Source organism: Mytilus californianus, unplaced genomic scaffold, assembly GCF_021869535.1.
Source record: "Mytilus californianus isolate M0D057914Y unplaced genomic scaffold, xbMytCali1.0.p SCAF_54, whole genome shotgun sequence".
Taxonomy (NCBI): Eukaryota; Metazoa; Mollusca; class Bivalvia; order Mytilida; family Mytilidae; genus Mytilus; species Mytilus californianus.
In genome coordinates this window covers 692089-718362 of record NW_026262706.1, presented here as the reverse complement: position 1 = coordinate 718362, position 26274 = coordinate 692089, and the positions used below count along the sequence as shown (strand labels likewise).

The 26274-nt window shown below is 32.8% G+C and overlaps 1 pseudogene; it reads right to left on the bottom strand.

Moving 5' to 3' along the window:
• Positions 1-9668: 9668 nt before the first annotated feature.
• On the bottom strand, positions 9669-24211 carry LOC127703896 (uncharacterized; annotated as a pseudogene).
• Between the last annotated feature and the right edge of the window lie 2063 nt (positions 24212-26274).

Sequence of the window (26274 nt, the reverse complement as noted above, 5' to 3'; positions counted from 1 at the left end):
AATATTCACCTTGCAGTTATGTGTACACACATGGAAATAAAATAAGGATAATATGTTACATGCCAGATTGCCAATGAGACTGGCCTATCCATCAGAGACTAAATGAAGTAGATATAAGCAACTATTGGTCACATTAAGTCCTTCAACAATGAACAAAACCCATAACTCATAGCATGCTATTATAATTTAGGCCCAGACAAAACAAAACATAAAATAATGCAAACAAGAAAACTGACAGCCTAATTTGTGAACATGACAACAAAAGAACAAATATGATATTGGCAACAACAATCAGCTCCTGACTTCAGAGACGCACATACAGAATAAGGCAGGGTTTTGTCTAGGCATGGTTGAAAATTTTCAGGGGGGAGGGGGGAGTTAATCCTCCTCTAGTCCAATTAATTATGACTTTTGAAAGGCTTTTTTCATTCCAATCTACAATATCTTGTTAGGCTGATTTATTTTTTGTTACTGGATCATAAAAATATCCAGACATGATTATCTGAACATGGACAAGATCCATGATGGATGCTCACAAAAAAAAATTAAAATAAAAATGAACAATTTTCACGATGCAAGCTGTGAATGGTGTCTTGGCAATCGGTAATGCAAGTGGTAGAAACACTAGTATACACATTTGTTTTATCCGCTACTCTATTAATTTAGAAATGGGAGTCAATTATTCTATTTTATATATTTTTTCCCCAGTATAATTTCGATCTGACCACGTGTAGCATGTTTGCCAAAGCTAAACTCGTTTTTTTCTAATTCTCCACCTCTTTTCGTCTACTGAAATGAATGAAATACAAAGTAAACAACTTATATTCCTTAATGCTTACATATTTTGTAGCTGTCACTTACTTTTGTCTGATATTTTCACACATTAGAGAAAATAATTGCTCCAGCAAGGTGCTTTCCATTCTGCTAACTTCAAGCATCTAATGACGGCGATCGGCTTCTGATTGGTTGCTACTCGAAAGTAGGCGGGGTCTGATCCCGGCAATAAAAACATCTATTGCAACCATTTATAATATAGTTTCATCACAAAAATGTCGTAATCGTGTTTCAATAATCAAATAACACCATACCAGTATCATTTTTTTATCCGCATGCACGCATGTAATTTGTATTCAACATTTTTATCGATGGACGCTGCTTACGGAATCCGCCATTGATGAATATATAATGAGGTAATTGCGGAGTTACCTACCCCTGACAAAAATTCCGCGAAATTGCCTTAACATCACTGCGAATGTGGACCTAATGAACGCAATTCCATGGATTGTTTTATTTAGCCTGCAAGAAATCTAAAATAGATTACGAGTTTGAGTCACGCTGGTTAAAATTAGGATAATGGGTTTTAATTGCATTTATCAGGTGATTTCTATAAATACTGTTGATTTGGCATTGAAGGAAAAAAGTGTTCCACATTATCTAAAATTTTACAAACTTTTCACACTCTGCGTTTTCTTTGAATTTTTACATCTCGATGTCTACAACAATGACATGACACACAGGGCTACGTTATCGTATCTGTTCACAGAGTAATTGTCTACGATTACAAAGTTTCACGGGGGATACCCCATTCTACTTTAAAACATTCGTTTAGCTTTCTTGATAGAAGTACCCCAAGGGCGACTGGGGAATAGAAGTATGGTCACCATTGGTCTTCCTCCGACCGACAGTAAATCCCTTGCTAAAGTGGGGCGTCCGTTTGGCTGTGCGGGATGTACAAATTTGCAGCCACGTCCGGTCAGAATAGGGACGTTGAATCCGATGCCTCGTGTAAAGAGAGTGCCACGCTCTATGCACGTTAAGAACCCTTGCAACAACTCTTTGAGGGGTCCGTAGGTGACCTGTTGCAAGGCTAAATTTCTGTCCCTATCCAATATACCCTCATTTCCCGTGGCAGTCTAAAATTCTCCGACCTTAATCCCGGAAACCCCTATTACAGAACCTACCTATTGTATTTATTGTTAATTTGTTAGTATATTTGGCGGGTTCCCATGTTGATTCTGTCTTCGGATAATTTTTTTCATTTGATTACGAACAAATCAACCTATGAGAAGAAATAACAATGATTAAAAAATTTGAAGTGTTTAAAAAGTCAAATTCATAGAAAATCATTATAGCTAGCGGGGCATGCGTTTTTATTTTCAGATATTTATGTCTTTGATTTAACTGGCAGCAAAAAACAATAATACAGCAAGTGTCTCGCCGGCTCTGTTTATAATGTCGAGGTCAGGTGAACACTATGTAATGGAAATGAAGACCTCTGAGAGAGTTTTATTTTTGAAGTGTTGAAAAATCTAAGGTTTTTGAGAAAAAAAGTAAATTTCACTAAGGAAGAAAATGCGTAGATATCGAACAAAAGAAGAATTAAGAGTGACGCTATGAACAAAGAAACAGCCCACTCAGCAACGCGAACCTGTTTTGTTCATGCTTCTCGTCTAGAACGGAATGACATGTGTTAGACGATCTCGTTCAAGATATTTTGGGAAAGGCGTATTATATAACAGATTTTAAAATGTAGTCACTGCTGACAAAAGAGAAATTGGTGAGCGCAAAGACATTATAAAATTAGTATCCGTCCTAAAGATGACGAAACAGGCTGTTCCACTGATAAAGCTTTCAAAGTTTCTATTTTGGGCTAGGACATATACAGCTTGAATATACACAAAGAATGACCCTTCAGGGAGCAACCACATTACTGGATACTTCAGACACTTTGACTCTGTAAGCTTTACACTCGGTCACTACTTAAACGGGCTCCAACAGGTTTTATTTGTTTGGAGCGGCATAAGTCCTGAACTTGCTTTAGATGGCTTCTATGAGGTTGACAAACTTCAGGCTTGCCTGAGCACGTTTTTAGATCGGAAGAAGCCGGGAAGTGCAAGGTCATATTTGTCAGCTGTGACATTTTATGAACTTTCTCATAATAAAGGACTTAGTAAAAGGAGTAACAGCTGCACCCAGATTCAATGAACAAGTAAACTTTCAGGTTAAAAGCTGTAAAAAGCTATGAAACGAAGAAGAACAATTGATAATTCAATGATTTAAAATATTGGAAAGTAATTATTTTAAATTACCTCTTCTTTAGGGCAAAGACCCAGTCCTTGTATTGTATTGTCCTTGGGCATGGTCCTACATTCATAATTTAGTGGATCCTGCTCAATATCTGTTATGTCAACAACATATTTCCCTGGATTATACATTAACATAATTTAACGGACGTTAAAGTTTGTTTTGTAACATACCGCTACCTGCAGTGTGGTAGTAGTTTAATTAAAAGCGGTCTGCTTTTGTTTAAGATAACACATAGTCTTAGTTTTTGAACGTAAATCATCTAAAACATAAGTTAGTTTATATTTAACATCTATTGTCAAATATGTCCAGTTTTTCAAGGGACATAACTATATATACACAGCCAAATTTTGCTCACGTGAAATTCACGTGAATCTCATTTCACATGAATTTCACGTGAAATTAATGTGAATTTTACGTGAATTTCACGTGAAGTGAAATAATATTAATGGTGTCCAAGTTGAAAAAAATTAGCCTAAACTTAAAACTTTTGTTAACCGCCCATACTTTGTTTAACAAGTACCGTATATTACATTGAAAATCTTAATCTAATTTAAAAATTATATTTTCACGTGAATACTTCACGTTAAATTCACGTGAAAAATTTCACATTAAATTCAGGTGAATACTTCACATTAAATTCACGTGAACATTTTCACTTTGAATAAACATGAATAAAAGTTCATTTGAAAAATTTATTTTACTCTGAATTAAATAATAAATTCATGGTGGAAATTTAACATTCTCAAGATAAATTTTTGTAACATGAGATACAAATTCACCTGCATTTTACAAATGCTAATATTTATTCCATTTTCTCTTTGTAAAATTGAATTATTTCAAAACTGTAATGTTTTATTTTGGTATTAATTATCTCCCTTGGTAGTGGATTAAATGCAACTACAAAAAATTGATGGTTTTAAAAAATATTTTCTGTCACTGTCACCTTTCTCTATGCTTATTTCAAATTCCTAGATGCCTAGTTTATATTAATGAACTAATGTGATTTATTAGTAATATTTTGATAGTTATCAATTAGTAAATTTAATTACTTTCCCACATTTTGTCTTCTTTATATTTGTACTCTTACAGAATGTGGGAGGTAACACCTACTTATGCAATAGATTACTTTATTATAATATATTCTTTACTTCTTCAATAATTGCACAGAAAAAATGAATTACATAATAGTTATTGAAAAACCAGTCATTATCCTGATATATGGACTGCACAAAGGACAGTGGTATTGACTAAGACAGCGATAATGACTGAGCTATAGGCGATGTCATTATCGCTGTCGCAGTCAATACCACTGTCCTACGGGCAGTCCATGTATCACGATAATGACCAGTTCTTCAATAACTATTATGTTTATTTCATTTAGAAACCATATTTTAAAAAATTCTCATAAATTCAAATTATTCAAAACAAACTCAAGTTATTGTACGATTTCTATAGGAATGAGTGAAGACCAGTCATAGTGATAACAATAAGTCACTACCATTCATTTAAATAAAATTTTTCAGTATATGAAAACAAAATAAAGTTTTCTATAATTTTATGATTAACAAAAACATATGGTAAACAATTCAACAACTTCGATATAAAATTAAATTCAGGAAAAGGTTTTATTAAAGGGACATCTCTCTAAACAGAGAAACCACGCCCCACTAGTCATTAACATGTAAAAGTCTGTTAACAACCGGTTTTCCGATCCGTTTTTTTCTGTTACAGACCGATAGAAATTATTACTGAAGAATAAAGAATGTCATGTGGCCCCTTGTTATCCAATAAGATAAGCTAATTCTTAACCGATATGAAATAATAACAAATAGCATTTACTTCCAAACCTGAGTTATCTCCCTTTTTTCTGAGCATAACACTTTTCCTTCAACCTAAAAGTCAATAAATTAATTCCAAAATTTTTCTTCAGTGAAATAATTTTGAAATGTTATGCTTTGTGTTGCACAATTTACATACAATTGAATCATAAATTCATCAAATGATTAATATCAGCAAAACTATATATTGATTGATTTGAATTTATAATTCAGGAAATACCAATTCACTCAAAGTCTACACATACCATTCCTGTTACATATTTTTTTCTTAATTATAAATTTTAATTCTGTTACTATTTTGTTAAATTTACATTTAACTAGTTTTGAATGAGCTATCAACCTTTTATATGATTTTTTAACTATAATTTCTGTATCAATTTATTTGGCCTTTATATAGAGCAAAATATTTTTTGTATATAAAAGCATATCATGCAAAAGGTATTTTAACACACAGTACATTTTTTTTAAAGATGTCTTATACCATTTGAAGTAACTCCTAGTCCTATTTGTAATAAAGGGAATCTCTGTTAAAAAAAACAGTGCTTTGCATAACTTTAGCTCACTTTTATGATTGAGCTTTGCTTACTGTAGTGATTTTTAGTTGTCTAAATCCTTTTCCTTTGATCTCTGGTGAAAAGAAGTCTTATTGGCAAATACCACTTCTCCTATTTTAAAGACTAGTAAAATTTTCTGCTTTGAACCACACTTAAATTCCAAAAAATATAGTTCATAAAAATATAACAAGCTGAGTAAAGATAAAAAATAATTTATTCTGTTCAAAATTTTGTCTGTAACCTTATTGTATGAAGGTAGAACAATGTAGTGAAAGTGTCATCTACATAGCATTTAATTATTTTAGACACTATTTAAAAAAATCCACAAGTTGTTTTTAGGTAATCATTCATATAAGTAATGAAATAAAATAGATACAAAATTAAGGTTAATTTTAAGTAGTTTATAAAATGGTTGCCTTTGATTGGTAAACTAAATATTGATGTTGTTAAGGGCAATTTAATTGTTATGGCCTGTGAAATAATGGTAAAAAAAGGTAAATAACTTATTCAAAAAATTAAAAAAGAAAAAAACAATCCTTATAGTTGAACTTCAAGCTTCCAAAAGTAAATTTGATTGTATTGCAACAAATAAATAAAGCTGATGCATAGAATTAATCTTTTGAGCAAACCATATATAACTTATGTTTACAAATGTCAATCACCAAATCAATGTCAACTACAAACCTGAATAATCATTAATGACTGGTTTACAATTTTGTCATAAAACAATTATGCAATGTCTATGTATAATAAGTAACTTTTAAACTGTATTAGAAACATGAAACAATGAATAATTGTGTGTCAATTAAAATAATTAGACTGAAACATAATCCCACACAACATACCAATTTGACTATGGTGGGTTAAGCTAAAATAGACTTGGCCTGTTGCCTACTAAAATTAAATTTATTTTGATATAACCTAACCTGACTTTTTATTAGTGTACAATATAATGAATTATTCACAGGGAAACAACAAAAAATCAACTAAACCTGCTTCTATGACCTTAAATCTCACATGAGTTCTGTAGACATCCTTTTTGGGATATATTAGGGGGAAATTTACTACAGTTATCAAAGATTCATTCACTAAGTGGGCTATAATTCATTCACTCTTACATTATGTTATATTTGTACCGGTAAATACTTTTGCATTCATAATATCTTTAATGATATGTTGCTCAATACTTAATATCCAATATATTTTTGCATTTAGGAATAGTTAAAGTTAAAACTATAACCAAAATAATAACTTATGTCTTAAACACTTGTAACACTATGCTAAATGGTGTATCTTGAATGTTCCAATATGGAAAACTTTAATAGAATAAAAAAAGTTACATGTCAAATCAATTGTCTTTTTTTTGTATGTGTGATAATTTGTTACTTTTTTTCACTAGCTTAACAGACTGATAGGTATTAAGAGTAACAATCCAAACAAAAATTTATCTGACAACAGATATGTAGCAAACTATGCAGCAATAAACATGATTTTTATATAACAAATTTGTCCACAGAATGACTAATTCTGCATTTATTGACAATGAAAATATTGTGAACAGTTGAGTGTTTGATGAACTGGCATTTCACATTTTGCTGCTCCTGTTCAACTTTGCTAGGTAATGAGCCCTCTTTCAAAGTACATCTGCCACCCTTACAGTCATGAATAACATGCACTGGTTGTAGAACTCTTGAAACTGTTATTACATCCATCAAAGCTTCAGTGGTCAGATTCTGAAATGTGGGTAGGGATGGCACCAGTTTTGCTTTCCGTAACAAAACCATCTGGTGGTTATTACCTTTCCATGAAATTTCAATCAACTTCTCGATCTGTCCAATTTTATCCTAATAAATAAAATTAAAAAATATTTATTGCAGAATATGGTGTATTTTTGAATTAGTTATACACTGGTGAACGATTGTTTTTACAGGGTGTTTTTCTGGGGCCTTCTACCAAGCCTTGTACCAATCAATTCAGTTAAGCCTCTGCAACTGATATTTACAGTCTATTCTTATTTTGTGCTGTCCCATTTTAGGTAAAGGTTGCGAGTTCACTTAAGAAATAATTCTTTCATGCCATGCTCTATAAAATTGAGAATGGAAATGGGGAATGTGTCAAAGAGACAACAGCCCGACCATAGAACAGACAACAGCAGAAGGTCACCAACAGGTCTTCAATGCAGCGAGAAATTCCCGCACCCGGAGGCGTCCTTCAGCTGGCCCCTAAACAAATATATATACTAGTTCAGTGATAATGAACGCCATACTAAACTCCAAATTGTACACAAGAAACTAAAATTAAAAATAATACAAGACTAACAAAGGCTAGAGGCTCCTGACTTGGGACAGGCGCAAAAATGCGGCGGGGTTAAACATATTATATTTGTCAATATCTAATGTGGACAAATATAATGCCTACCCATGTTAAAATTAGCATAGAGCATTGCATGATAGAATTATTTCGATTCTAATGGGAATTTTTGGACGTTTTTTAATAATAAGTGGACCTATTATACACACTTAAAATGTAGCCATTTTGATTAGAAGAACCAAAAAAGTTATAGAAATCAACATTTTGACAATAAAAAAAGAACAGACACATTTAAACTTACTTTAAGAATGTTTTTATTAAATTTACTAGCGAGCAACACCAACAAAAATGTCCAGTTTGATCTCTGGTGTTCAAAATTCAACTGACGTTAAAATTTCAATTGTGACGTCAATCACGTGCAGCCCATGTTTTATTGGAATTAGAACATGGCTTTGTATCAAAAGCTTAAGAAGTATGTTGTATTAGAATAAAAAAATTAATCCCTCCAAATTGTTAAACTGCCTGTCCAAAGTTACGAGCCTGTAATTCAGTGGTTGTCTTTGGTTCATCAGATTTGTGGTTCATATTTTTATATATATTTTTCAAAAATTGTATTGGTACAAATAACTGTTTGTTTTTTTGTTTAATTTTTTTTTAATTTTTCATGTCATGGCTTTTAGTACATGACTTCAAAGTATCTGTTTTTCTTGTGACCTGTAATTGCTTTTGTCTTTGTCTTTTGAACTCTTCTGATGGATAGTTGTCTCTTCAACAATCAAACCATATCTTCTTATTATATATAGAGTAATGGCATTTTTGTTTTTGATACTGACTTGATCAGCAAGAATATCATGCGAATATCAATGAAGTCGTGTGCATATCATTGAAAAATTGAAGCGGATGGACAAGATCATGTGAGGTTACTGCACTAATACATGACATCATTGCCGAATATTTTCGAGTATCAAGTCTTGTCTATGATAATGAAAATATTAGGCAGTAAGATCATAGGGAAAATGTTCTAATTGCCGATAAATATGAATATTAAGCATATTTTATTGTAAGAATATTTTTGTTAATCTAATTTAATTTCTAATTGGTCTTGAGATGGAAAAGGGGATGCTTGTGCACAAGTAAGACTGGCTTAATTATAATCTCAGTACATTCATTCCTTCCATGCAATTTTTGGGGCCCCTTATAGCTTGCTGTTCGGTGTGAGCCAAGGCTCCGTGTTGAAGGCCAAACCTTGACCTATAATGGTTTACTTTTATAAATTGTTACTTTGATGGAGAGTTGTCTCATTTGCACTCATACCACATCTTACTATATCTATTTAAACTTCATTGTTGTAAAAACAAAATGAAAAAAAAATAAATAGTACATTTCTCAGCATGCAATAAACCATTTCCAAATTCCCGTTGTAATTAGAGCTCCCTTTTTTGTTATCTCCCATATGAGGGACATAAATTTTTATTAACAATAGAGTGCTTGCAGAAAGAGCAAATTTACCTGTGATAAAAGGATTTCCGCCCAAAACAAGGAAAAGACTTGCCAGAGCCTCGCATTTCCACGTTTCTAAGCCTCATCCTTATATCGTTTATATGTCAAGTCAGTATACTACTATTGTCTATGTATTTGACGAAATGGAATCGAAATAATTCCTTAATGTCATGCTCTATGATCATTTTCACATGAGTAGGCATTATAATTGACCATATTTCACACCTCACTAAAGCTCAGTGTAAAATACTGACAAATATAATGCCTACCCATGTTAAAATGAGCATACAGCATGACACAAAGGATTTATTTCTTAGATCAAACATTATTGCCCCAATATTTAATTTTTTCTATCTGAAAATAACCCAATAAAAACATACTGTATCATCTTCATCCACATGATATAGAACAAAGCTGTCCACTTTGGCAGTCTCCCCTTGCTTGGTTAAACAAGACTTGTATTCTGTTAATTTCAGATTATTACTCCCAAGCAAACCTGGATGGCCACCACAATTGATGATTGCTTGCAGAATCTGCACTTCATATCTATTCATTAAATCATCACCATTCTGCAAAAGTATATAAATAATTATTGAATTATCAGTTTTAAAAGTGACAGTGAAAATAGTGTATACTATGTCAGCTCATTTGAAATTTGAAATCCACACGACATATAACGACTGAAATATGAATAAAAGTATATTCTAAATTTATACAAATGTTTTTGTCGAATTTGATCTTTTGATTTAGATCTAACCCCTGATTTGTACTTATATAATCAAAAAGGTGGGTGCTGCATGTGGAGAAAATTCTGCTTATGGTACACTTCTTCAGCCCCTGAGATCAACTTATGTTTTTGGTTGGGTTTGTGTTGCTCAGTCTTTAGTTTCCTTTTGTGTTTTGCTGTTTGTCTTTTTTGTGTTTTTTTTTTCTGGCATTGTCAGTTTGCTTGTGATTTTTCAGTTTGAAATATTCTTTTAGTGTTTCTGCCTCTCTGAGTCTCTCGAGTATAAACTTAAGCTATTTAGACAATTAGTTAAAGTTTCATTGCTTCATTCTTTGTATAGATGCAGATATTTTGATTCTTAGTGATATTTTGTAAAATCTTATAAAGTTAAACATTTTTAAGTCTTTGATTATTCAGTTCAAATTACATCAAATTTGTATGACCGAAATTGTCAAAATTTTAAACAAGGGTTCCAAGTGAGACTTATAGAAATCATTTGTTTCCATATAAGAAAAGAAGGAATTTATCTGACTCACTGGATTTATCTTTACAAAGGCAATACACAGATTTATATACAATGTATTTACCACTGTTGGTCTTCGAACCATTTTCTTCAATCCAGACAGATTTTCCTCAAATTGGCTGCTAGCCATTCCTAGGAAATTCAGAATTTTTTTTATTTTTTCCAAATCCCATTATCTTTTCAGCACCACATTTCCTAAAATGCAAAATTAAAAATAAACACCAAAAATAAGAAATTCCATGAATATCCTTTTAACAACAAGCTTAAATGCATTATACCTGTTTTAAAAGCATCAATACATCTTTCATATTAAAAAAGCCATAGATTTAAAACTTTGTTCATTATTTTAAATTTCTAACAGTATTCTCAATTTTAATGCAGAAAACAACTTATTTTATAAACCAACAAAAACAATCTTTTTCTGTGTAAAAGCAGACATTCTCATTGAAATATTAATTTTCTAAAACAGTATTATCTCATGGAAAATTGTTGCCAATCAGATTTTTATCTTTATAAAATTCTTATCAAATACTCCAATGTTAACAAAATTTAATCGGACAATTTGAAAATAATTACATTATCCCCGCTATCCCAAATCAGGAGCCTCATTTTTCATTCTTGTATGTTTTTAAATTTTAGTTCATTTATATGTCATGTATGTTTAGTAATGACATCCATTTTCACTGAACTGGTACACATTTTTATTTAGGGCCAGCTGAGGCCCACCTCCAGGGACAGGATTTTCTTGCTGCATTGAAGACAAAAAAATATTAAAAAAAGCTTTTTATAAAACCCAATTACTATAAACCTGCATATGTAATGTTTCTTCAGTATAAATGTGAGTCGTTGACAGTGAAAACTGATTTCATTTAATCATTTATAAGCCTTATTAATTAGAAACAGGACTATGTAATCAATTAAACTAATTGCAAGAATCAGATATTTTTTTAATTTAAATTAACAGATGGACACAGATGGACAGAATACAGTTACCAGTTTTGAGAATCTGGCATAAATCCTCCTGAAATTACATGCCCCATCAACTCATTATTGACGAATTGTGAGGCTGTATCCCTTGATCTTGCGTGACCATTTTGGAGAGCAATACTACTCCTGACAGATTTGTGGTTCTTCTTGAATCCATCTTCAGCATATTGCAGTGGATGGCCATGCCTCTCCATATCATCAGCCTAAAAAGGTTAAATCTATATAATTTATCCCTCTTTTTATCGAATTTCATCAGTAATTAATTCATTGATTTACAATATTAGCTGTATAAAATATTCTCATATTACTGCATCCAATGTAAATTTGTCAATTTATGTCTCTTCAGTGATGTCTGAGGCCAAAATATTTGTAACTCCAAAATCAACTGTATATATAGTTGTTATTGATAATAAAAACTTAAATTCATAATTTTACTTTCAAATTTTTTGTCATTAAATTTGTAGATGTCACTTTTTTACTGGTAATCAGTAATTAAAAAATAATAAATGCACCTACTAATTTCATTATGTACAGTAATACAAATTTGTTGAAGAGGTTATTAAAACTAAAAAGAGACCAATAGAATCCTGTTATAGCTAACCAGGCAGTACAGGCTTTGCTCATTGTTGAAGACTGTATGGTGACCTATAGTTGTTAATTTCTGTGTCATTTGGTCTGTTGTATAGAGTTGTCTCATCGGCTATCATACCACATCTTCTTTTTTAAATAAACAGAAAAGACACTGTTACATACTGTTCCAATCTGAATCCATATAAAAATTATGACATATGTTAGAATTTGTGTTAGTAATAACATTATTTATTATCAACATCTTAAAATAATTAATTCATGAAAATCAAGTTGTAAAATAAAGATTTACAACTTGGTCCTCGTCTCTTTAACATAAACTCTTTATGCAATGTACTATATCTGTTAATAAATTATACTACTTATAACTTTACCAGATGTCCACATAAGTGTGTTTTCCTTTTTCTGCCTAGCTCTGGAATATTCTGTTTCAATATATTAAGATATTCATCCAATTCCTGTTCTATCTTAACTGTGTTTTCCTTTTTAATCATATGTTTTGAAATCTGTCAAAAAAGAGTATTCAGAACATTTGAAAATCAAAATGTTTTAATATTTTTCACAGATGCAATCAAAACCAAATTTGAAACATATCTGATATGTCATTATACAATTGTTGACTTTTGATGAGGTTGATACTATACAATTATAGCCTTTGTATGAGGTTGATACAAGGAGCTATTGACCTGAAAAAAGTATATTAACTGAGGACGAAGTCTGAGGTCTCTTTACTTCTTTGGGTCGATATATCATGTATTGACCTCATACAAAGTTTATAATTGTTGTATTATTAATTTCCGACAAAATCGTCAGTGTAATTTATTCTATTAGTTGATTTTGATGGAATTTTATTATTCCATATTGTCTCCTAAACAATAATAACATATTAGTTTTTATTTCATTTATTTTTTATGTTATTTTTGTACATCTGATATATTTGAAGATTTTTTCTTTAAATAATCGGTCATAAATATACACTTTTTAAAACTTTTAACAATATCATGAAATTCATTGCATGACGTCACAAAGTATATCAGTTTTTTTAATAATCTAAAAATAACTGTGCAATATGCCTTTTGCTATCCACTGTTTTCTATCTACCTTCAAAAATATAGTTTAACTTGTGACTAGTCCTGAACAAATCTAGTTTGTTAAAATATATGAATTAATTATATTATACAATATTATATATATGAGGTCGATACATATAGAATAATACATGGCAAAATCCGTATCGCATGCTGTATCACCACGAGAAAGCAATATCAGTCCCGAGGGCTGATATTGGTCGAGTGGTGATACAGCATGCGATACGGATTTTGTCATGTATTATTCTGTTTATCGTATATTTCAATAGAATCAGATTCATGGGATATCCATTTTTTTTTAAATCTTCCGAAATTATAAGCTAGAAAAGACCATTATGATTTTCCTGTATTTTTCCAGCTGACTTTTTTTTTATAGACTTCCTTATTTGCTTAATATCCACATCGTAATGTCCCCTATAACCTTATTTCATTCTCAATATACGTTAAAGACCATGTATTAAAATGCATCCACTAACGATACTGTCCTATTATGTCAACTAAAATTAATATTTATCAAATAAATATCATAAGATGTAGAAATGTTTAAAGTTTTATTGTTTATTTGGCGATGATATTATTCATGATCATTATAATTTTCTGACGAGGTGAACAGCAAGAAAAATATTTCTTGAAAAGTTTGCTATCTATTCTAACCAAATTAAAATAGTAAAAATTTGCATTTGTGTTTAATCCATTAGGTAATGAAAACAAACTTTACGAAAATTATGACCAAATAAATGTCGGATATTTCTACACCTTATTGTGTCTTTATTTTTATTATAAAAATCGCTTGTAAAGTTACTGGGTAATAATTTTTGGAAAAATATCGATTTTAGTTGATATGATAGGACATTTCTTTTTTATGTGGGAACTCATTTCAATGCCAGGAAATACAAAAACTGGACGTCATAGGTCAAACGTTGACGTCATTTGAATTATGACGTCATGCCAGGTATGCGATAAGGGGTATGCGATAAGGGTTTAGCTATGCGATACGGGATATGCGATACAGGGTAGGTGATACAGACTGGAAGAAAGAACCTTTAATAGATATACAAAATTGCTGTATTTTGTACTACATATATGATAAAAGGATATATTGACCTGAAAGAAGTATATTTTTATCTCTCAAAAGAAATCAAAAGGTATGAACAGTTTTGGGTAATGGTAGCTGTATTTATGATATATGAGTTATTGACATACCATTGCAAGTTTTTCTAAAACACACAAATATTTCTTGGGCAATCCTGCATATTCCATGTTTAAGACTGCTATTTGAAGCTAAAATATAAAAAAAGTCATTTCTAAGTGTTGTCAAAAATATCTGCAGTATATGCTCAAAAATTGGGACAGACACATACAAATGTGACAGGTTTTAATCACTTTCATGCCCTTCCCTAATAATTTGTCAAAACACTTTTTTTACAGCACTATTTTATGACTAAAAATGATACATATGTACAACAAATAAAGACTCTTTTTGTTAAATATTAGTGGCCATGAAAAGGGCAGCTTGTGAAAGCTATCCTCGGCTGAAGATGGATTTCAAATACAGGTTTCTTTGTCACTCCAGTCCACAAACTTCTTACTAGAACTTTGAAATTTTGTGTACATATAGTTCAAACTAATCCTCTATGAGTTTTCCTACAGTCGTGTTTATCCTTAGTCAGCTTTGAGTGGTTAGTTTAAGCATATGTATTGGTCTTTAAGGATGATTTTGAACCATCAATATTTTTAAAATACTCACATAATGTTTGTAATCTTTCCCTTGTCGACTGTCAATATATTTGAAAAAGCTTCTATGGATTCTATAACTAAAACCAGACTGATCAATGCTGTCAAGATGTAATTCCAGAAGATTTTTCTGATGCTCATTTAGGGCATCCAAGGAAAACTGTTAATAAAGAATAAAATTATTTGGTGTGAATGGTAAATTTTAATTGGTTGATTGACATCAAGCAATTGTTTAAATAAGACACTTTGTTACCCACCTGAAATATCTTAAGATTGGTTTTCTCATATATCTTTTCTGCCCCAAACTAACATAATATCTTTCAAAAGATTTAAAATTGAATAATAAATTTTTAATGATTTGGATTTTAGCAATATTTGGATGTTTGTTGAGTTGTCTACAACACTAAATTTTTAGCGCTTAACTCATCTATTTTTAAGGAGATAACTTTATTGTAACATCTTCACACAGACAAAACATGGTGTTTACTGTGCCAAACTGACACAGTTTACCTTCTAACAATCTAGGTATAAATCACCATATAATATGACTCTGGTTAAGTTTTATTCATCATATTACAAACAAAACACAAAATTAACAATAAACTTCCTATTGAAAACAACTATCGACACAAATACAGTTAGTTTACATCATTTCTAATATTCCTAGAGTTATACAAATGTTTGATTTGTTTCTCACAGACAATTTGCCATTTGTTTACCCTTCTATATACTCTCTTTTATTAACTGCTTTGCTAAGCCTAGGTATAAGAAGTGCAGAATTCCTATTGGTGTGTCCCTGAAAAAGTTATTTGCATAATAAAATATGAATTAAAGTATATAACTTTTGATTAATTAAAGAACTAGCATGTGTGGATCTTCTGGATCAATGTACATCAGTTTAAAAAGGCTTTAAATAGACTAATAGTAGATCTGATAACTCTGATAGCAATTAGAAAGACATTTGAAGATATTGTCTGCCATGTTGACAAGTATTCTATGATGGCTAGACCCCCCGGTGGATCGCTATCCTTGCCGTGGTCGGGGGGCTTGCGTGTCTCAGTGACCCCAAGAGCTATGCCAGTTGGAGCTTCGTCTCCTGGTAGGGTTACCCATGCTGGACAGGTCGAAGGGTAGAGACCAGACTAAAGTGATCCGAACATCGTACGAGTTGCCCGATGTTTTGAAAAAAATAGGCTCTCCAACCCGTTGGCCGTGGGTTGCTACCCGTGTCGGTGGTTGACGAGATCCTTGCGGATGAGGGCTGTAGCCAGACTCCTTACGGTCAGAAAATACCCGGACGGACAAGACTATAGTTCAATAAGCTGCTTTGGCTCCAATATCATCTAAACGGGAGGTCGGATGGACCCGGTTCGATCAATCGGCTGGTCATGTCGAGCCCTTCAGTTAATCCTCAACAATAAGCTTTCTTGTAACAATTTTCATGATATACACATGTGTTTTAAATAAAGCTATTTATATTTCGGATAACTGAAGAAGGCGATGGCTCATGGGTCAATCAAGTGGTACGCTTTCTATTTCGCTTGATGGATACGCTCTGCTTGAGTATACCATTCTTGGAACATCTGGTGCTTTCCGCAGTGGATCTTGGGTGCTAATTTTGGGGACCAGCTACGTTATACATGTTATACTTGGAGCTTGTTTTCAGCATTAGCACTTGACCCCGGCTCGCCACGGAAACACAGCATCGCCCTTGTAGGCACTCCGAGGTGGGTGGATGACAAGAATGGTGAATCTTTCTCATTTCCTATGGCACAACAAAACCAACCCTCTAAATCAGCTTTAATACATAAAAAAAGAAAATGTAATGATTCAGTGCCCTGTCAGGAAGAAGACAGTTGGCCCAGATTTATTGTAATAAAAGGAACAGATGAAAAACCAATTTCCAAAATATCTCCCTTTGTGATTCACAAACAAATTCAAAGCGTTGCTGGTACTGTAAAAAAAGTTTCAAAAATGAGATCAGGCAATTTGTTGGTTGAATGTTCCAACAAAAGTCAATCAACAAATTTGCTTACACTGACAACAATTACAAACTTTCCTGTTTCTGCCTCTCCTCACAACAGTTTGAACAGCTGTACGGGGATCATTCGAGACAGAAGTCAATACCTTGGTGACCTTACCGTGGAAGAAATCTGTGAGGAACTTTCAAGCCAAGGTGTAACTGATGTTGTTAGATTTCAAATAAAAAAGAATGGAAATATAATCAAATTAAATACATATCTTTTGACATTTAGAACTCCAACTCCTCCTCCATCTATTACTTTGGGTTGCTTCGGAATCAGAGTTGACAGGTTTATCCCTAACCCAATTCGATGCTTCACTTGTCAAAAGTTTGGTCATGGAAGCAAACAATGTCGTGGTACGCAGAGATGCTTCAAGTGTTCTGACGAAGGACACGAGGGAACAGCCTGTAGCTCTGAATCTTCTAAATGCGTAAACTGTGGTGAATCCCATTTTTCATCATCTAGGGACTGCCCTGTTTACCTTAAAGAAAAAAATATTATCAAAATTAAAACAGAAAGAAACATCAGTTACCCAGAAGCTAAACAGATAGCTTCTGTTTCGAATGATCTCCTTGTTTCGAACAGACCATCGTACGCCAGCAAAGTTGTCCGCTCATTCAGTCACGAGCATACACAAACTCGCATGACCTGGCCAATTGATGCTGAGACATTTACAATGCTGCCTGTTGAAACAGAACCTAACGATAAAATATTAGTTCCAAGAAAACCAACACCTTCTAAAACCAGTACTCAGTCAACTCAATCTTCCTTACAGAGCTCAATGTCATCATCTAAAAAAAATGAAAAAAAGAAATCAAATAAAAAAGATACAGTTAAATCAGACAGTTGGGGCGGTGAATCTGTCTGGGACCTTCCCAGTGACATTGATGATTCTTCCATCTCCAATAGTCCTCCTTCATCTGCATCTAATAAAACTAGTTTATCTTCTGCATCTAGTACAAAGTCTTCTAAAGCCCCGTCTCCTCTTCGTTCTCCAGAACAGAAGGATGTCCCAAAGAAGCCAGCAAATACATCCTCTCAGAAGTCTTCTGATTCGAGGTCGCGGGGTAAGGGTCGAGGCGGAGTAAAACCAGCTGCGCATGGTCCTGGAGATCGACGACTCTCCTCACACAACAGATTTTCAACACTTAACGACGAATCAGAAATGGAAATCGAAAGTGTTCCGCCACCCGAAAGATTACAATCTCAGGGTGAGCGAAATAAGAATGCTGGCAAACTCGATAGCATTCGCCCGTCTATTAACAAAACATGACTAATATCATCCAATGGAATTGCCGAGGTCTTAAAATAAATCTTCTCGAGTTAACGCTTCTAGTTCAGTCTTTTTTACCTACTGCATTTTGTCTTCAAGAAACTCATTTAAAAGAAAGTGACAATGTATCTTTAAAAGGATACAACATGTATAGCACATTTTCTAAGGTAGATGAACGTGCTGCAGGCGGATCATCCATTTTTGTGAAGGACAACGTCATTCATAGCACAGTCCAACTCACCACGGATCTGCAGGCAGTTGCAATTCGTTTATCATTAGATAAAACAATTACATTATGTTCTATATATATTCCACCCAATTCAATTATCGATAAAGCTAAACTCAAAAACCTCACTGATCAATTACCCTCGCCATTTATACTTATGGGCGACTTCAATGCACACAACCCCTTGTGGGGAAGCAAGTCTCATAATATCAAAGGTAAGATCATTGAGGACTTTGTCTCTCAAGAAGGATTATGCATTTTTAATGATGGATCTAATACTTATCTTCATCCTGGAAACGGGTCTTATTCTGCTATTGATATCACTATTTGCGATCCCTCTCTTCTTCTGGATTATTCATGGCGTGTTCATGATGATCTATGTGGAAGTGATCACTTTCCAATAGTACTTGAACATCTTTTTACTTCTGCCCAACAGAGAGTACCACGTTGGAAACTTGACAAGGCGGACTGGTCCTTGTTTGAGAATCTCTGTCAAGCGGAACTTCAGTCAAAGATGTTTGAGACTGTACAAGATCCAATTTTAACTTTTAATACAGTTTTAACGTCAATTGCTGACAGAACTATTCCTAAGACCTCGGCAAATCCGAAACATCCCAGCAAACCATGGTTTGATGATGCTTATGATCAAGCAATAGGTGACCGTAAAAAATCTGAAAGACGGTTCAATCAACAACCAACGACGGAAAACTTGAGTAATTTTCGTGTTTTTCGCGCTAAGGCACGGCGGACTTGCAGGCAAGCACGACGAACGTCTTGGAAGAAATTTGTCTCGGAGATAACATCTCGCACTCCGATGACAAAAGTATGGAACATGATACAAAAGATAAAAGGTAAAAATTCTAAAGCCACAGTTAAACATTTAAAAAATGGCAATGATTTATTAACATCTGAAAAGGATATTGCCAACAAGCTTGGTGAAACTTTTGCGAAATCTTCTTCTTCTAACAACTACAGGGAAGATTTTAAAAAAGTTAAAAAACAAAAAGAAAAAATTAAATTAAACTTTAAATCAAAAAATGGTGAAAATTATAATAAACTCTTTTCTCTTGAAGAACTTAAAACATCTCTGTCAAAAGCCCATGATACAGCTTGTGGGCCTGATAATATTCACTACCAACTGTTAAAACACTTGCCAGATTCCTCGCTGGAAGCTCTTTTGCAGCTTATGAATAACATCTGGGAATCTGGTGATTTACCATCAATCTGGAAGCTTGCAACCGTCGTGCCTATTCCAAAACCAAGTAAAGATCACACGGATCCTATTAATTATCGGCCAATTGCTCTTATCAGTTGTGTCTGTAAAACACTAGAACGGATGGTCAATGATCGCCTTGTTTGGTTCCTGGAATCCAATGGGCTTTTAGCCAATATCCAGTGTGGATTCCGCCAAGGTCGCAGTACTCTTGACCATCTTGTTCGATTCGAATCATTTGTCCGTAATGGTTTTGCGAAAAATGAACATGTAGTGTCTGTCTTTTTCGATCTAGAAAAAGCCTATGATACTGCATGGAAGTATGGTATTTTAAAAGATCTCTTTGATATGGGGTTGAAAGGCAATATGCCAAATTTTATTTCGAATTTTCTATCTAACAGACAATTTAATGTTAGAGTAAATTCAACCATGTCTGATCTGTATGATCAAGAGATGGGTGTCCCTCAGGGCAGTATTTTATCTGTTACATTATTTAGTCTTAAAATCAACAGCCTTGTTGAAGTTTTAAAAAGTAATATTGAAGGTTCATTGTATGTTGATGACTTTTTAATATGTTATAGAGGCAAAAATATGAATAACATAGAAAGACAATTACAGTTATGTCTTGGTAGAATTGAAAAATGGGCCTCGGAAAATGGGTTTAAATTTTCCACTTCAAAAACGGTCGGGATGCATTTTTGTAACAAAAGGCAATTGCATCTTGATCCAGAACTCACTTTGTACGGCAACCCAATTAAAATGGTTGATGAAACCAAATTTCTTGGGTTAATTTTCGATAAAAAGTTAACCTTTCTACCCCATATCAAAATGTTAAAATCGAAATGTTTAAAAGCATTAGATATTTTAAAAGTTGTCGGCAGCACCGACTGGGGTGCTGATCGCAACATTTTACTTAATTTATATAGATCTCTAGTTAGATCTAAACTAGATTATGGCTCTATAGTGTATGGCTCTGCAAGGAAGTCCTACATACAGATTCTCGATGCTGTGCATCATCAGGGTTTGCGTCTCTGTCTTGGCGCATTTAAAACCTCACCAGTTGAGAGTCTGTATGTAGAGGCTGATGAGCACTCACTCTCTAACAGACGTTTGAAGCTTGGACTTCAATATGCTGTCAAACTAAAAGCCTACACAGATAATCCTGCCTACAGCTGTGTTTTTAATCCAATTTATGAAGATATTTTTGCAAAACATGAAAATAAAATTCCTCCGTTATGTATACGTTTAAAATCACATTTAGCTTCTTTTGATTTAAAATCTGTTGCTCAAGTTGAAACTTGCAAATGTCCTCCATGGGAACTTCCCAAACCAAAAATGATATTTGATCTCCGTGAACACAATAAAAATAAAACAAATCCTCTTTTAATTCAGCAACACTATGCTGAAATCAAAGCCAATTATTCAGATTTTTCAACTGTCTATACTGATGGATCAAAAGATGGTGACAGAGTTGCATCTGCTGCTGTCTTCAGGGACAGAGCTGCAACTCTCCGTTTGCCATCTGATGCATCGATCTTTACTGCTGAAGCAGAAGCAATAATTTTGGCTTTGAAATTTATTGCTTTTTCAAATAAATCCAAATTTATTATATGTTCTGATTCACTTTCATGCTTACAAGCTATACAAAATACTAAAATTAAAAACCCAACAATTCTCAAAATTTTATATGTAATGAGGAATTTAAAAATTCTTCTTAAAGAAATATTATTTCTCTGGGTGCCGAGTCATGTTGGAATCCTTGGAAACACAGCTGTAGACCTTGAGGCAAAGAATGCCCTGGGTGACCCTTTATCTAACTGTGATATACCATATACCGATTTTAAATCTAATATTAGAGAATATGTTTTTAATATATTGAAAAATGAATGGAGTAAAAAAGATAGTAATAAATTACATGAAATTAAACCTAATTTATGTAAACCTTTCAATAATTTTATGTGCAGAAAAGATCAGTGTGTTATTTCTAGATGTCGTATTGGTCATACTAGAATAACACACGAATATCTTTTAAAAAATGAAGTAGAACCACAATGTATACCTTGTAACTGCAAGTATACTATTAAACATGTTTTAATCAATTGTATTGACTTTGCTGATATTCGGAAGAAGCATTTCAATGTCAATAATATGTATGATTTATTTAATAATATTCCATTTACAAATATTGTTTCATTCTTAAAAGAAATTGGAATATATTATAAAATATAAAAATGTTGTTATATTTAAAACGATTTTAATTTTTATCACGTTATCTTAGTGTTGATTTTTATTTGTAAATAATCAATTTGCTTTAGTCTAGAATTTTAGTTTATTGAAAGACCTTTTGTCTGATTTTAAAAATATACCTTAAATTGTTATAATATTCGAATTAGCTCTCGCCGCGATATAGCCTTTCTGTGCTAATGCGGCGTAAAGCAAACAACAATCAATCAATCAATATGATGGCTAGATTTATTTGTGAATATATCATATGGTGTAGCATTCTACTGTTTTCATTGGATATGACGATCCCATGTTTCATAAGTTATTTTACGTATCTGAAGCCTTGTTTCTATTTTTACTTATATTGACACTATGTTTCTATTTATATGTATATTGGTGGTCAATATAAGAAATCTGTTGCTAAATTTAGATTTATGACGTCATGACGTCACACATAACAACCATGGAGGAAGCGCCGCAGCAGACACAAAAGTATTTGCGAGTTTATCAGAAGAAGATATCAAGAATTTATGTAAAATGCAGCCGCTGAGAATACAAGAAAGCTAACGCAACAATCTATAAAGTTGTTCAAAGAATATTGATATTTTCAATAACATGTTTAATTATTGGCAAAATACAATTTAAACTTTGAACATTGATTTTGAGTTCAATGTGATCTAAATTTATCTATGAAAAATGCTTGTAAATATTAAAAATATATTCTGCTGATTTCTATTCATATCAATTTTCCAACAAAAAATGAGTTAACATACTTGGTATCTAGGTAATCCCATAAACAATTGTCATATTCTTTGACTCCAGTTTGTCTCTGCATTGCCGTCCTATCCGCATGCAGCTTTATTCTCTCCATGGTTCTTGATGTTGCCTCTTTTGTTCTCATATCCCATTTCTTGAATGGATCTGAATCATCAGCCTGAATTATATTTGGTTATAACAATAGATACAAAAAAACGTCTTTATGAACTCATTTTGAAGTATTTCATTAAAAGGAGTAAGGGCCTTTGGTTTTTTTTGCCCCAAGTATAAGTGAAAACTGAAAAGTTACCATAAATATCCAAAAAAACATATTTCTCAATTATCAAGTGACCTTGACAACAAACCAGCACAAAATTTGTATGTTTTGTAAAATTTCATGATTTTGATAGTTTTAAGTCAAAATTCAATGTATATATACTAAACTGAAAAGAATGTGCACACCCAAGAAACAACCAGAATTTAATACAGGAAGTTGTTATAATTTAAAGGTATCAAAAATCATTATGAATACAATACTTTCTAAAAACCACACTTACAAAACATTTTGGACAAAATTTGTTTGCAGATGGACCCAAGTGTTTACATGCCAAACTCATCATCTGGTAGTCTGTCACAATAAGTGATATATCAGTTATCATTATCACCTTTTGTTTTAGGGCTGCATCATATGTCTCAATTCCAAACCTGAAAAACACATATAGTTAAAATATATATATATTGACAAAATTCCATCTTGTACTTATCTAAATATATCTTTAAGGTGGAGCAAATTATAATGCTTGATAAACCTGAAATATTATACTGCAGGACATATCTAAAAATTTCATAGACAATATTTTTCTTTACAATATCACAGCTATTTATAATCACAGATAAAGTTTGTAATATTATGTAAAAGTTGACAAAAAGAAATAAAATGAATGGGTCAATCTTCAAACCCTTTTTAGTCCCCTACAGATGAAATCGAGGGTCAATCTTCAAACCCTTTTTAGTCCCCTACAGATGAAATCGAAAGAGACTTGCTTGCCATCCGACCGTCTGATGATAAAAAAGATTAACACATTCTTTTCCATATCAACCCATTTCAACCATCGACTTACACCTCCGGATGATATGGGGGTCTCTTGATGATACCTGGGCCTGTATGGAAGAGGCCATTTCTTAATCTATATTTAAACCTACTCCTTTATATGGCACATGTGCCTTTTTGTTTTGTTTTTGTTAACAAACAGATAATCAAATTGTACTTTTTCTGAAAATGTGGATGCTTAAATAATACCTACTGCTTGCATTGTTTAATGTCACTACATATTGGTGACATAAGATCTAACATGGACATTTTATCTGATAGCCCAAGAAACATCACACTTTTGCCTTTGTTCTTTTGATCAAGTGGAAGACCAGAAATCTGCCCTTGTACAGCATGTAAAGGTGCCCATCTTCTAGACTGATTTGCAGACAAGTCATCCATAAAAAGGTTTATTGGCACAGAAACAACCGGCAAGCCTCTCTACAAAGTTGAACATTGCAAAGTTCCCTCTTTTTCCTGAATAAATGGGATAAAATATACAGCATGTATATGATTATATAGATTGATTTTTTTTTTAAAAGTATGAATAGGTCAACTACTGACATGTTGCTAATAATTCATCATAAATTGATAATGAGCAAATTGAGGAGCTGGGTCAAGTTCATACAGTGGCGGATCCAGAGGGGGGCGTAGAGGGAGTACGCCCCCCCTTTGCTTGCACTTTTTTTTTTTTTTTTTTTTGTAAAATGATTAATCAGACTAGACTTCGCGAACTTTGCCATTTCCTGTGTATTTAAATTTTATGCGACAGTTCTTTACTTATGACGATATTTTTCGCTTGTATTTACTGTAATATATTATCGATTATGTCAAAGTCATGTGATTCGCTATGGTGGAGTTGACCAGTACGTCGAAAAAAACGTCACTCAGTCATTTTGAAATTCAAATTACAGTAACACATTGCTTAGGCTGAGGATGACAAGAATGACGCCTACAAAGCGACAAAGTATTGAGCAAGATCGTATTGACTTTTCTTTCACAATTCCACCAAACACAAAGTAATACTCAATTACACTCTGATGAAAGTTCCACAGCAATATTATTTACCTACGAAAACATGTTTAACCCCACACACCCCAGCCTATTAATAACATTGCTGAATAGTGATCCCCAATCAGTAAGCTCTAGATATAGATTTGAAGTCTAAGGTACGGACCATTTGATTTGAGGGGGCAGTCTGAGATATTTTAGAGAAAAAATTCTGACCCTGATTTTTGCCTTAAACAAAAATTCTGGCCTTATCTGGATTGAAAACAATAATCTTGTCCACTTTTTTGCTATTAGAAAAAAATATTTTCAACAAAATTATTTAGCATTAAATGAACATGATGAATAAATAAAATGCTCCGCAGGGCGCAGCTTGATACGACCGCAGAGGTCGAACCCTGAACAGTTGGGGCAAGTATGGACACAACATTCAAGCTTGATACAGCTTTGCATTTGGATTGTGATTAAATATTTGACACAGCATAGGTTTCTGACACAGAATGAATGTGGTCTAAGAACTTAAAAATTTTAAATTGGACATTCACCTATTATGGTCCAATATCCAAAATCTAAATACATGGTTAGATTCAGCATATCAAAGAACCCCAAGAATTCAATTTTTGATGAAATCAAACAAAGTTTAATTTTGGACCCTTTTGACCTCAATGTGGACAAAGTTGATAACGGGGCCCAAAAATCTAAATACATGGTTAGATTCAGCATATCAAAGAACCCCATATATTCAAATTTTGTTGAAATCAAACAAAGTTTAATTTTGGACCCCGATTTGGACCAACTTGAAAACTGGGCCCATAATCAAAAATCTAAATACATGTTAAGTTTCAGCATAGCAAAGAACCCTAAGAATTCAATTTTTGTTAAAATCAAACTAAGTTTAATTTTGGACCCTTTGGACCTTAATATAGACCAATTTGAAAACGGAACCAAAAATTAAGAATCTAAATACACGGTTAGATTCGGCATATCAAAGAACCCCAATAATTCAATTTTTGATGAAATCAAACAAAGTTTAATTTTGGACCCTTTGGACCTCAATGTGGACCAATTTAAAAACCGGGCCCAAAATCCAAAAACTAAATACACGGTTAGATTCAGCATATGAAAGAACCTCAAGAATAAAACCCCATTGAAATTGGTCAAGAAATAAGCAATTTATACGAAGTATCTTCTTTTGCACAATACTGTGCAATTAAATATTTCTAGCTAATGCGCAAAACTGTACAATTGACAATTTGTTGCTATTGCACAATATTGTGCTATTGGATATTTCTTGCTATTGCGCAATACTGTGCAGTTGAAGATTTCTTGCTATTGCGCAATACTGTGCAATTGAAGATTTCTTGCTATTATGCAATACTGTGCAATTGAAAATTTCTTGCAATTGCACAATACTTATCATATGATAATTTACACATCCTGTTTGGTGTGTATCTCCTACCATATCATTATTATTTGCTTTTAAATATAAATCAGAAATAACCAACTTAAATGGAAAATTTTAAAA